Here is a 13219-nt window from a genome sequence, read left to right on the forward strand (position 1 = left end):
AGTGGGAGCCCCTGCTCCACCTAACATCGGTTGTGAAACCACAGCCTGAGTGCTAAAACTCACAGCCCACGCTGCAGGCTGCCTTAGGCAACCGAGATGCAATTTTAAAAATTTCAAGAAAATGGTTTTAGAAAAACAGTCCCTGTGCAACATAACAAGCGGTTGCACTTCCACAAATGAGGGAGCAGAAGCAGCAGGACGGGCTGCAGACTGTGGGGTGCAATGGCCATTGCTTAAGGTAACATTGCACACTAGCTACATTGCCTCTCCAGCCACAGAGAGAAACAAAGGGCAGAAAGAAAGGACATGTAGTGGAGTTGTCCTGTATGATCAGCAGAGGGAGAAGGGAACTACCTATGCAGAAAGCAGAGATACACCCCTGTTCAGAAATCATGGGTAGGAAGAAGGACCCAAACCTAAACTTAACATGATGTTAAAGTTGAGTTAGGGACATGCACGCACGCAGCTCTCTGGCAGCCCAGCAGCACCCTTTTGTCTGTCACATCCCTATCCATCACTTTGGAGATCCACCACTGATCGTTCAAGCCCCTGCTCCCCTAACCATCCTCACTACTGCATTCTCCATCCTTCACCTTGAATGACTTTTGATTCATCTGAGGAGGAGGGAGAGGAGGAGGAAGATGTGACTATTAAAAAGCTGCAGCAAGAATGCTCTCAGAAATTTTACGTCAAGCGTTCAGCCTCGCTGGTAAAGTGACTGAGTTCACTGGGTAGTGAAGCAGTTTCTTCCTTCAGAATTAATGAAACAGAGGAGGATGTGTCAGGGACTTAAGAAATACGGCTTACATACACAAGAACAGTGTAAAACGATGTAGAGGATGAAAAGGCAGGGGCAGGATCATCTGGATCATCACCTGGGGGGGACACAGGCAGTCCACTGTCTTGGCTGCTTTATCCATTAGAATGAACACCCAGCACACATCTTTTACTGTGAGCATTTTCGATGCTGCTGTCTGAACAGTTATTTTCAGCATCATCTTCCTCAGATGAATCAAGATCAGTCAAGTCAATCAAGTGTGAAGGACAGAAAAAGAGGATAATGCTTGGGCACTCAGTCTCTCAGACAAAACAGCCAAGATCATTTCAAACAGTGATCTGCTCATTAATTCTGATGGGAAAAACTGCTTTGCTATCCATTGCATGGCTAATGCTCACACTTTTCAGGAACACATTCTCAGTGGGAAGGGGAGTATGGTTGCATATGTCTTCTTCCAACTAGCCAAAGTAAGGGCTGAAGGCACTTCACAGCTCTTCCAGGCCCATGATTTCAGTTCCTGAGGCACTGAATGTTGCTTGTTGCTGCAGGGTGAACAGGAAAGCCCAAATGCACCCACAACTGGAGCTTTGTATTTGAAGGTGTTTACGCTGTTGGGGAGCCAGACTGGTTCTGGGGACGCAGGCAGGTCAGCTATGAGATGGCTTTGCAGTGAGATGTTTGTACAGAGAGTTATGGACCTTGCCAGACCTGCTGGACATTCCCATCATACAGGTTGCTAGCAATGCAATGGTCAGAGTAGGTTGTTGTAAAATCATACCCAAAGACAGCCTTCTCAGTTGCCTACTTGTCTGATTTTCACCAGGGCTTTGCAAGTCAGCAGTAGGAAACTACACCCAATTCCCTCCAGCTATCGCTGTTTGGACCTGTGATACATCAGACATGTAATATTCACAGAGGAGAAGAACAGAGTAGTTTCTTAACAGAATGTTAGTTTCTGATAGGATTGCTGCTTTTGAAGTCTCACAGCTTAGGATGCACCCTAAACAGTGACCAGGGAATACAGAGCACAGTCAAGTCCTGGCTGAGTCAAGCCAGCATTGCTGAAACAATGGTAGATCTACAGGCATGCAAATAACTTTCTCTGCATCTCCTCCTGGGAGAGCTGGGAACTGTCAAAATCAAGAATAAATTGAAAACAGGGTCATCTCAGCTTTATCACGGTATCAGCTAGATTTCCTTGGAGTAGGTTTGATAATAGCACTAAAGAAAATAGAATCATAGAATCATAGAATCATAGAATCATAGAATCGTTTAGGTTGGAAAAGACCTTTAAGATCGTCAAGTCCAACAATAGCAGCTGGTTTACAGTAGAGCTGCCATTATCTGTGGCATTCAACTGCTGGCAGAGCTGCAGTGGGTAATATGCAGGGAAAAGTCATTGTGTATAAGTATGTGAGGGGGGGAAACATAGCCACAACTGAGGACCAGGAGGAAAACAACAGCCATACAGTCACAGCCAGGGAAGCAAAGGGAACTGACACTCGTGTGGATGCAGAATAATGAGGTTTGTGGAGATATGATTGACAGTGGAGCTTAGCAGCAGCCCTGAATGGCAGGGACTCTCCTCCAGAAAATAATATTGCGAATGAAGTGGAAGAAGGAAAAACTGTAATAGTGACTCTGACAGGCTCCAGGGCAGGAGAATGCTTCAGCAAGCGCTTCGGCAGGCTAGTGAGCAGCAGTGACACACTGGCTGCAGCTTCTGTCCTGAGGGCAGCTCAGTCCAGGAACCACAGAGAGAAGGAGCGGTGAGAACAGGGCTCAGCCCTGACAGAGATTTCTGCATACTGCAAATAACTGAAAATCTTACAAGAAGGACCATTATTTACACAGTGCTTATATTAAAACCTGTGCCATCTTATGTGCCATCCTCTTGCCTTCTTATCTGTCAAGCTTCTCTGGCTTTACAGTACTATCCAGTAACACCCTAGTGGTTTACTGTCAAACTTTTGACTCTCACACTTCCCTATATGCTGGGGTGCAGCGGCTGGGACCAGAGCCTGTGGCCGACCACCCCGTGGGCTTCGGGGAGAGTTTGAGGTCCTTTCCACCTTTGCTTTCCGCCGGGGCAACGCTTCACTGGGCATCCCTGAGCCTGAGTTCAGAGACAACGTGGGGTTTGAGATTTCCCTGCTGATGCTGAGAGTAACTCCTTGCCAAGAGGGACTTCAGTATAAAGAGAGGGTGGCTGAGGGAGGCCAAGGCTAGCTGAGTCCCCAGCCCATCTGCCCATGCAGGGCTGATGGTTTCTCAAGGATTGTCACAGTCCTGGGACATCATTAGCCTCCATAGGGTTTGTATGCAATAGAGAAGAGAGACAGCCGAGAGATAAGGACCCTCTTCTGGCTTTCCCAAGAGCCAGGGAAAAAGGCTGCTCCAGGGCTCCCTGCAAGCATCTGTTATACAGCCTCCCCCAGGGCAGGCCACCTGGCAACCTCCTTCCCTCCCTTTCCCTTAGGATATCACCTTTTGCACTTGACCTTGCTTCACAATGAGGCTATGTGGACTCTGAAGCAATTGAAAAAAATGCCCATTTAAAAAACTATGATGCATTTGCTGTTCTGTGAAGAACAGATTTATAATTACGTCCTCCAGAGAGGGTCAGAGGTCTGAAATGGGTTTTTCTCCCCCTCTTGTTTCTTTACCTTCTTTCCTCCTCAGCACACACTTGTTTCACAAAACTATCCCGCACTGACCTCAGAGATGGACATGTTTTCATTTCGGGCACTTGACCTATTGTCCTGGGTATTGTATTTAACCAAACTTAGCTCTAAGCCCCTCAGAATAAGGGGATTACTATCTCTCTATGAATTTTGTGAAAGTGCTGTAGGAAATGTCAGCTTCACAGTTTCTGTGGTTTGTGTTTAAGAAAAAAGGATTACTGTGGCAGGCAGGGAATTACCAGACCCTGACCCCTGCAAATGATGAGACAGATGCGGACCTTTATCAAACATCTGAGAAAAAACGGGAGTAGTTCTGTACCACTGCAGTCCAAACACTGCCCCATGTGCTCTGATGTCTTCTGCCCCTCTGTCCCAGCAGAGGCTGTGCCCATGCGATCACCCTCACTTGGGGGCTCATCCTCATGGCTGAATCCCGTCTGCAGCTGGGGGGGCACCCAGGGGTGCTCCCTGCACTGGAGGTGTCCTCCCTCAAAGGGAGGCAATGACATGACTGCCATCCAGCTGCAATACCTTGCAGCCTGCATACAGAGAAGCCCCCTGGTTTTTCCTCCAGTGCACCCTGGTAAGACTTTAAATGAACCGCTCAAGCCTCCGCTAGCCACAGAGCTGCTGGAGCCTGTTTTCCCCAGGCTTGTCACCGCCTGCTTGGATTACCTGTTTAATAAGGTGAGGCGGATGACGAAAGCTTCTCCTGCAATTAGGGCAGCTATAATAGCAACTCCAGTGTGGGCTGCATGGGGTTGAGCCAGGCTGCTGAGAGCACCCTGAGCCTGTGTGGCTTCTCTGATGTCTAATAATGCAAGTCAACTCACCTGTGCGTGCAGGGGGAGCACGTTGGGTATTGGCTACTGCCTTCTTGACACGGGTAGATACTTGAGTTATATGAGATTTCTATTTCCTTACCAAACTTGGCTGAAACTGGCCAAAAGGAATTAGGAATCCAAGAGATTCAAAAGGCAAATAATGTTTTATTAACTTCCGTTTGAAAACGTAAGCAAGCCTCAGCCCAAGTTTCCTGTGTTTCCTTCACTCCATCTCACCCAGTGGGCCTGATCCTTTGCCACACTGAGTCCTGCCTCATCATTTACACCCAAAAGTATGGGTAGAAGTGTTATCACAGCTCTTCACAGGCAGTCTTCCCACTAACCACGTCTCCATTTTAGGCTGCTGCCCACCCCACTGACCATGCCCAGGTGTCTGGAGAGGGTGGTGGTACCTGGTGGAGCTCGTGGCAGCTCTTCGTGGGGAGAAAGAAGGTAGAGGAGAACCATACTAGGAGAGTGTTCTGATATAGGAGCAGCATGGGAGAATATAGTATGTATGGGAAAGAAAGAAAGAAAAAAAAGAAAAAAAAGAATGAGAGAATCTGGGAATAACCAAGTCATGGAAAAATCCAGAAACTATGAGGAAAACGTAGGATGAGGTAAAATAAATTCAGTATTAATGTGATGCAAATTTACTTGCAACCTCCTTGCATTATTCAGTTAGAGACCACAGTGCATACGTCAGTATAAAAGCTGTATGTATTGTTCAGGGATTCCTTCCCAAGGATTAACTGCTTGCTGGGAGGAATACTGTTCGTTTCATTTCCAATAAGGAGAGCATTCATATTTATAAAAAAAATCTCAGAGGCAGGAAATGAGAAGACACCTGGCAGCCACCTACCACTTATCCCGTGTGCTCTCCAAGCTAGAAATTGGATTTGAAGTAAACAAACCTGGGCATGCCCATCTTGCTGTTCTTAAAAATAAGCAGTATGTATAACTTCTAATTACAGTGGCATCTGCTTTGTCCTTAATGAGTGACAACTGATAATGTCTCTTCCCCAAAACCACTGTTGACATTATCGACATAATGAGAAGTCATTGCAGTATGTGTAGGCCATTAGTGACAATCACATTTCAAATAAGAAGTAAATCTGCCACAAGAGTTAATATTCATCTGGAGAGTAAGAATCTCTGTGTCATATTTAAATGAGTTTCCTTAATTAAACTGACACTGAAGTTAGTTCATATTTCTGAAAGTACATCTTTTCCTCTGTCATCACAGGTTAAGGCAGTTCTCTGAAGCTCTCTCTCCTTTCTTTATTAAAAGCCTGTAGAATTGAACCAAGTTTGATTTTTTGGTAGGCTTGCAGGTGGGCTCGCCCACATGTTTTGGATGCTCACAGAGAAAGAACTCACGCTTTAAAAAGCTGTAGCACTGCTGAGCCTGCTGTAAGTAGGGAGAGATACGAGTCTTGCCCTGCATCGATCAGCTGTTGCCTGTCAGAGAACGATATAACATTCAGCATTGCATGCAACAGTACAGATCTACATTTAGCTTTGTTTCTCCGTTTCAAAATCAGATATGAAATTATATATGAAAAGGTGAAATCATGTATTAAAAGATAATATTGCTGTTAAGATGGAATTTTGTAGCATATATAAAAAGGGGCAACTCTAGTATCAAATGGCTGTGCAGCTGCACTTGCCTTTAGTTTTCAAAATACGCTTCCTATTAGCAAGAAACTATCTCATAAGCAAATGAGAGCGCAAACTCAACTGCCTAAATCTGTAAATGCAGGACTTTCCTGCACAGCCTTATTAAATTGAAGGAGTGAATAGCACTATCTGAGCTAATAGTTGTTTCTGCAGGGATTTGGAGGTTTTTTAGTGTGTCTGAGATGTTAGTCCTTCAGCTAAACTGGTCTTATGTACTCAGCTCAGCCTGTCCCGAGCCTGGATGATTTAAAAAGGACTATAATCTAGGATGAAATTGCAAGTCAGATCTAGGGCATCTGTGCCTGTGGTATTGTTACTGGCTGTTGCATTGTCTACCAGCATCATTCAGTCTCGCTTTGCTTTCTGCATTCAGTCCTTGTAGATAGAATAAATACTGCCTCCAGCTTAGGCTCTGCTTTTTCAATTGCAGGTCTCAAAGCTGACAACAAATAGGAGGTAAGCATTATTAACAAGAGGTTGCTGAAATCTTGGTAGAGCTATTCAAAGCAATTTTTATGTGAGAGACTGTGTTTAAGATAGGAACCTGCCATGTCAAAGAGCAAGCTAGTCTTTCTGCATCTGGCACAAATCTCTCCATCAATGTTTTAATAAATGTCACTCCTCAGTTACCTCCTGGGAAAGGATCAGGGTCCAGGACCACTGCTTTTTTAGGGAGTGCAGGAAAGAGCCTATTTTTACCGAGTAATAGAGTTTTCTTTCAGTTCTGAAGATGAGTCTGAAGTGGTTCATGCCCTGAGTACATAATCATCTCTGGCTTCACATTTCCTGCTGGATTTCTCCCTTTACGCAGATTGCATGTATTTTCAATTAATTGCCATTTCCTTTGCTTGTCCTTGAAAACTAGCTCTTGTGTGAACTACTGTCAAATTCTATCCTCCCTTCATACCGCGTGTCATATTGTGCTTTTCTTAAACCAGCTGATGAGAGGCATTAGACACATTGTTTACAGGTGACAAAGAGCCTGTTTTAAAACCTCATCAATTTAATTTTACTTGCTAATTAGAATCAAAACTTTAATAAAATGTCAGGTAAACTGAAAACGTTAATGCAGGGGGATATTCCTCTATTCGTTGAGTTATTGGGGAATTCATAACTATGGCTACACAGCTAACTGCAGGTAGAAGAGCACGGCTGAGATCCCAGGTCAAAAATACAGCCCTGTATGAGCTGCGAGATGCCTGCAGGCACCTTAGTAGCTCTGGAGGGACCTTCGGGATCTGCCAAACTGTCACCAGTCAGCAGAGGGCAACACAGGCACAAAAACGCGGAGGAGCTTCACAGGCTCTTCGCAAACGTGTGACCCAAACCCACACCTTCCTGTGCCAACGTGAGCAGGATCAGGCTTCAGCCTACCGCAGCCAAGGACGACACATTTTGTATAGCTGAAACATCTTTTCTCCAAACACGGATGATAGGCAAAGGAAAGAACACAAAATAAGTAAACCAAACACAGTTGTCAAGGTCCCAGTAGAATATTAGAGAATTTCTACGCATAATAACCATGTAGCAACTGCCTATGGCAAAACCTGTGAGGTGGCTACGTGCATTTAAACATGAGTTTAGTACAGGAAAATGGGGCAGACTCTAAGCTGGAGAACTAAACAAATGGAAATTCTGGTGTGGCCTTGAGAAGAAAGTTGTAAGAAAGCAATTTTCACTCTTGATGGCAATAGTACAAATACTGGACCAGATCCTGAGGGTGCATAATTCAGCACAATATGCCATACGCCTATGTGGTACCCTGGCATCCGAGTGGCAGGCAGTATGGAGGGGCTTATTTCCACTCTGCACCCAGGTTTTCCCCCGTGGAGGGTGGACTTCATGTAGGACTGGGGTTCAGGTGAGAGCAGACACATATGCAGTGAGGATGCTCAGCAGAGCCGCAACTCAGGCGGAAAAAGCAGGTAGAAAACGTGGCAGGACAGAGGCATCCACAGAAGAATTCTGGTCTTTTTTTAAAAATAGTCACTGCCTGTATGCCAAGTCTCCAAGAATATGAAAACTGTATCAGCTTCGATCAAATGCCATTTATGCTTTCCTGACAATGACCAGAAGCAAATACCTAGAGAAATGTTTAAGGCAAGGAAATGCCTGTAGAGAAACTGCCCAGAACATCCTGCCAGCCAGTAACACCCTGCAGGGCAGGGACCGCCTGGACCACACTGGCTGTGTTTGTGTTCACCAGCCCTCCACCGATTTCTCTGGTGACTCTAAACTCTCAGAGACCTTTATCACCCTCCACCTCCTGTGTCAAGCAGTTCCACAGAGCCTGTACGTGGTGTTTGAAGAGCCACCTTGGTTTTTGCCCTGAAACCTCCTACTGTTTTCCTTCATGTGCTTGCACTGGAAGAGATGGTGAAAACCATTCCCTGTTCTCCCTCGCCCTGGCACTCAGGGGCTGCCTTCATCTCTCCTCTGTCACCTCTTCTCCAGCTAGAAGAACTGACTTTTTATTTCTTGTAGGGAAGCAATTTCATTCCTTTGACCACTTTTGTCATCCTGCTCTGAACCTTTTCCAGACCTACTCTAACTCTTTTGAGAGGCAGTTGAACTTTCCACTTCTGTATTGCAGGGAATGACTGTGAACTGTACTAAAATAACAACTATAATTGAAGATTACTAAGTTACACTACTGCAGCTGCCCATCTGCCTTATCACAATGCAGCAGAGATGTACAATAGTTATTACACACCTATAACTTAAACTAATGATAATCAGAAGTCAAATGAAACTAATGAAAATCAGAGAATGACAAAAATCATTCCTTCTTCTTTATCCCCTATCCTAGAGAGGAAAAGCCTCACAAATGATTGTCTCCTTCCCATTCCTGTGACACAGCATCCTGCATCTTATTCTAATGGCATCTCATTCTGATCTCATTCCCATAGTTAGAGTGGCAGTTTCAGGTTTCCAAGCCATGCTCAGCTTTTTTTTTCTCATCATGAATTCTGCCATTCCAGCATATCAGACCTAGCACGGTTGCTATGGAATTGAGTTTGCCTTTTGCTGTTAAAAGATGACGGGCTTTCTAATTTAGCAGCATGCTGCTCCACGGTCAGGTCCTGGAAGTGCCTCCAGCATCTGGCACGCCAGAGGTAGCTGCTGTTCCCCCTTCAGGTCTTTATGACCCAATTTGCATTTTCCATATGGGTTCTGACCAAACAATTTGCTCCTTTTTTTTTCTTCTCTTTATGAAACACAATCAACCACTAAGACTCCTTGAACAGACTTTTCTATTTTTGGAATGGGGAAAAGCACAAATGCAAAATCTGTAGCTATGGTTGTTACCCGTCTGCTCTCTCTGACTGTAAGCATTTATGCAAACCCTGTGGCAGCCTTTGGGTTTGCTACATCCCCCTGCATCCCGGGGCATGGCAGTCTGCTGCAAAACGATGCTAACTTTTTGCAGTAGAGTAGAAAGGATGCCTGTTGTTGCAGGTGGATAGATATTCCACAGGTTGCTTTCTTAGATCAATATTACCAGCTAGTATTATTTGGCACCCAGGAGTAACGTCTCCCTATGTGTGAATGTATCAGCAATATATGTAGCACGCGGAGCCATGCGGGGGCTCACACAGTTTGCCAGAGCAAGTGCCGTGCTGTGAAACACGGGTCCAGCCCCTGAATGCCTGGAGGAATGAAAGCCTCTCCTCCACATACGGAAGATGTCTATTCTTCTTGCAGATAAGGAGCAGCCTGTGCAGGACCTGTGGCACAGCAGGGATGCTCGCACCCCTCCCTGGAGCAGTGGCCGTGTCTGCAGGCAGGCACTCCGGCCACGGCGCTCCCGGCACGCCGGCGTGGACCCCAGCTGTGCGCTGCTCCACACGTACAAGGAGACCGGAGGAAGGATTTCCTCTGCTTGCTTCCCCGCAGCACTTGCACGCAGCCCAAGGACGAATCACGAGCCTACAACTGCAAGATACCAAGGAGTTTTTCAGCTTCCTGGATGCAACCAGCCCCAAAAGAAAGCACTGACTTTGAGCTGTGCACTTCCAAGCTGTGTAAAAAATATAAATCAGCTGCATGTTTCATTTCGCTGTCCCTTATGGTGGGAGAATTGAAGGCAGAAAAAGGCAGAATTTCTATAGATGTGCTAGGAAGAGGCTGGAAAAAATAATGCAAGTCATAAATTTATTTTTTCCAACTGTTTGGCTATTGAATCGTCTCTCTGAGATGACACTGGATAGTTTCAAAACTGATTCATGAGTGTTACATTGTTGACTGCCTGGAAAAACATAGCATCCCACTGGATCAAAGGAACAGGCAGCCTCATCAAAGAAAGACCAGACACAGGGGATTAGATCTTGCATGTCACTGGAAACCGATGTATGAAATTAAAAGAAAACCGGAGGTTGTCAGGGGGCATATGCTCAAATTTTATGGTCTTCCAGGACTGAAATATCAGACTCCAAGCCAAACCATGTAAAAGCACTGCAATTTTCAGCTGGAAAGGGCTGCCAGCTGATATGCAGCCGCTTGACTAAAGAACACTGATTTTTGTCATAGGAGAGGTAGGAAATAGTTAAAGTAACTCTATGTGCTTCTTTTTTAAAAAATTAAATAACCTTTATCTTACAAAACAAGTTAAACCTGTTTGAGTGATTAATAAGTAGGGAATCCAGGGTCAGGTTTTGTAATGCCTGTTCTCCTGTTGCCAGCTGCCCACGGGCTGGGTGGGTTTGGGAGAGCAGAGCAGAAGCGCCTCCCCCGCTGCAGCAGAACCTGGAGACCAGGATGGTGCAGGAGCCTGATACGGTGCAGGAGCCTGACACGTGGTGTAACGCAGCTGGGACAGGATCGCTGAAAGGCAATCTTATATTAATGCTCTTGGATCAGTAATCTTAAACCCAATATTTCCCTGGATATCAAAAACTGCAAGTTCAAGACACTTAGCAGAATATTTTGGGATTTGCTTGTTACAGCCTAGGTGGGTCAGAAGAAAGATGTGAAATGCCGGAGTGGGACATCTCCCAATCTGTTCCATCAAACCAATGCTGGAGAACAGAAATTCCTGTTCAGATGGACTCTGGCCAGTGCTGGAGTCAAAAGTACGTTCAGTGTTTTCCCATCTCTGGGAAGATCTGTGAGGGAGGGAAAGGCTATCCTGGGAAGCAGTGGCAAGCGGTTACACATCTGTACCCACCACAGCGAGTTAGGCAGCCTGCCATGGGGCCAGGAAAGCCCCCGATTCAGAAAACTCCCCCAGTGAGCCACTGTGCTGCTACAGGGCATGGAAAGCCCTTCCAGCAATCTGCTGGTACAGGAGGGTCCTTCCTCTCAGCCTCTGGTTTGCTCTCAGCCTCAAAGTGTGGTCAATTAAATGATGGTAAAGATACATTTAAAAATGCGTGTATGCATTCTTATGCATGGAAGTATACAAAATACTGGCTATTTAGGGCACAAAACAAATATCCTATGTCTGGCCTAATAGTTTTTTGTTTGTATGTGAAAACTGTTGTCAGCAGTGTGGAGGCTGGTCCATGCACGTGCTCTCCCAGGAGACGGAGTGGTCCTTTGATTAGAAAAAATTAAGAAACGCCATCCTGTACTGCTTCTAGGAGATTTTCAATTTGGATGTCTTCTCTCCCTGAAATCCCCTCTCCATGAAGGGAGACGGCAGTTTAAGTGCATGGTCTGAAGATTGGCAGCAGCATTTAGACTTACGGCCAGCACAAGGACCTAGATATACCTGTATGAATATGTTAAATCAACAGTGTGGGAAAAAAATGAAGCAGGTCCCAGTATCCACCTGTTGTGCCCCATTCCCTGCCCACTGAAGCACCAGCGGCCGAGGCTTCAGAGGAGCGGGATGCAGCAGTGGGAGGCAGTGTTGCATCACCTGCGTTGAAAGCCGCTCTCAGTTTTCCCTTCATAAATCAAGGGAAAGCATCACTTTTAAAAGTGATTCAGAGCAAGAGACTGTATTCAACTGTCTTTATTTTACCAGTGGGAGCTTTCAGTTTTCCTGCGCTATTTGAAACGATGTGCCTGTTAACGCTTTAAAGTCATTTTGAAAAGGAGAATGTGCATATCAAGCTTCGTAACGCCTGCAGAATAAAAAGAGGTTGGGAATTGACTTTTGCATATAGATTATGTTATCCAGTTCACGGGGAACTGTTACTGACAGGCAGCTTCAGGGATGGAAATGTCTTTGCTCTGGATTAGACAGACCTTATTGCTCCTGCTCCTAATCACATCAGTGTTGATGAATGGAAAGTTTGTTTTACAGTTGGGAAATCAATTAATCTAACTCCAGCCCTCTAGAAACGGGACACCGCTGTAAATCAGTTGTCAGCGCTCCCTTGATGATCAGTGGCGAACACCAGGCGCTGTCAGACAGGGTTTCATTCACCGCGGTAGCAGACCCTGTCCTGGGATGCCCACACAGCCGCTGTCAGGGCGGCACTTAAAATCCGGCATTATTCATCTTGGGAGTCTGCAACCGAAGGAGCTGAACTCGGCGAACTCTCCGGAAGCACTTCCTGAAGTTTGACTAATTCCACTAATTTTTCATTTATCGCTGATGATACCAAATGCTGCTTTAAGGACATCAGGGTCATGCAGCTCACTATGACACATTTGCTATATTTTGTTTTCCTGGCATTATTCAGCCTTTGTTTCTCCTGCAAGTATCTGTCCTGTGTATCAGTACTGACACGTCAGATAGAGGAACCCCAGAGCCACAGTCGGGCGTGCTTGCTCTTCGTGTTCTTCTTCAGGGTTTCAGGGCAGAGAACGGAGCTACCGAGATTAGAATCCAGCCTTTGACTCATTAAATATAAATAATCCACAAGTTATTGTTTTGTTTCTTGCAGTTTGGTGAATTTGTACTCGGCTGATTAAAAATCACTCTTTGCAAAAATAAATCACGTTAATGACTTAATGCCAGACCACGAAATAGGATGTGTAATAATCCATCTAATCCTTTATTCAGCTGGAGGATAAAAAAATCACAACAAAACAAAAAAACACTGCAAAATGCTTTGGTTTTATGCTCCATCCATAGTGCTGTTTGCTGGGGCTCGTTTACCTGCAGGCTCTAGAGCTACAGTTTCAACTTTCTTGCTTAAACAAGCTTCACTCCTTGGGAGCAGGCAAACGCTGCTCTGAACACTCCATAGCGATTCTGAGCTGTGCTCAGCTCAGTGATTCTGAGATGGTTAGTGTGTCTCCAAAACACCTCCTCCCGGTCTCTGGCCACCCGTGCGCACTCCTCGGTGCTCTTAGGC

The sequence above is a fragment of the Aptenodytes patagonicus genome, chromosome 1 (genome assembly GCF_965638725.1).
Source record: "Aptenodytes patagonicus chromosome 1, bAptPat1.pri.cur, whole genome shotgun sequence".
NCBI lineage: Eukaryota > Metazoa > Chordata > Aves > Sphenisciformes > Spheniscidae > Aptenodytes > Aptenodytes patagonicus.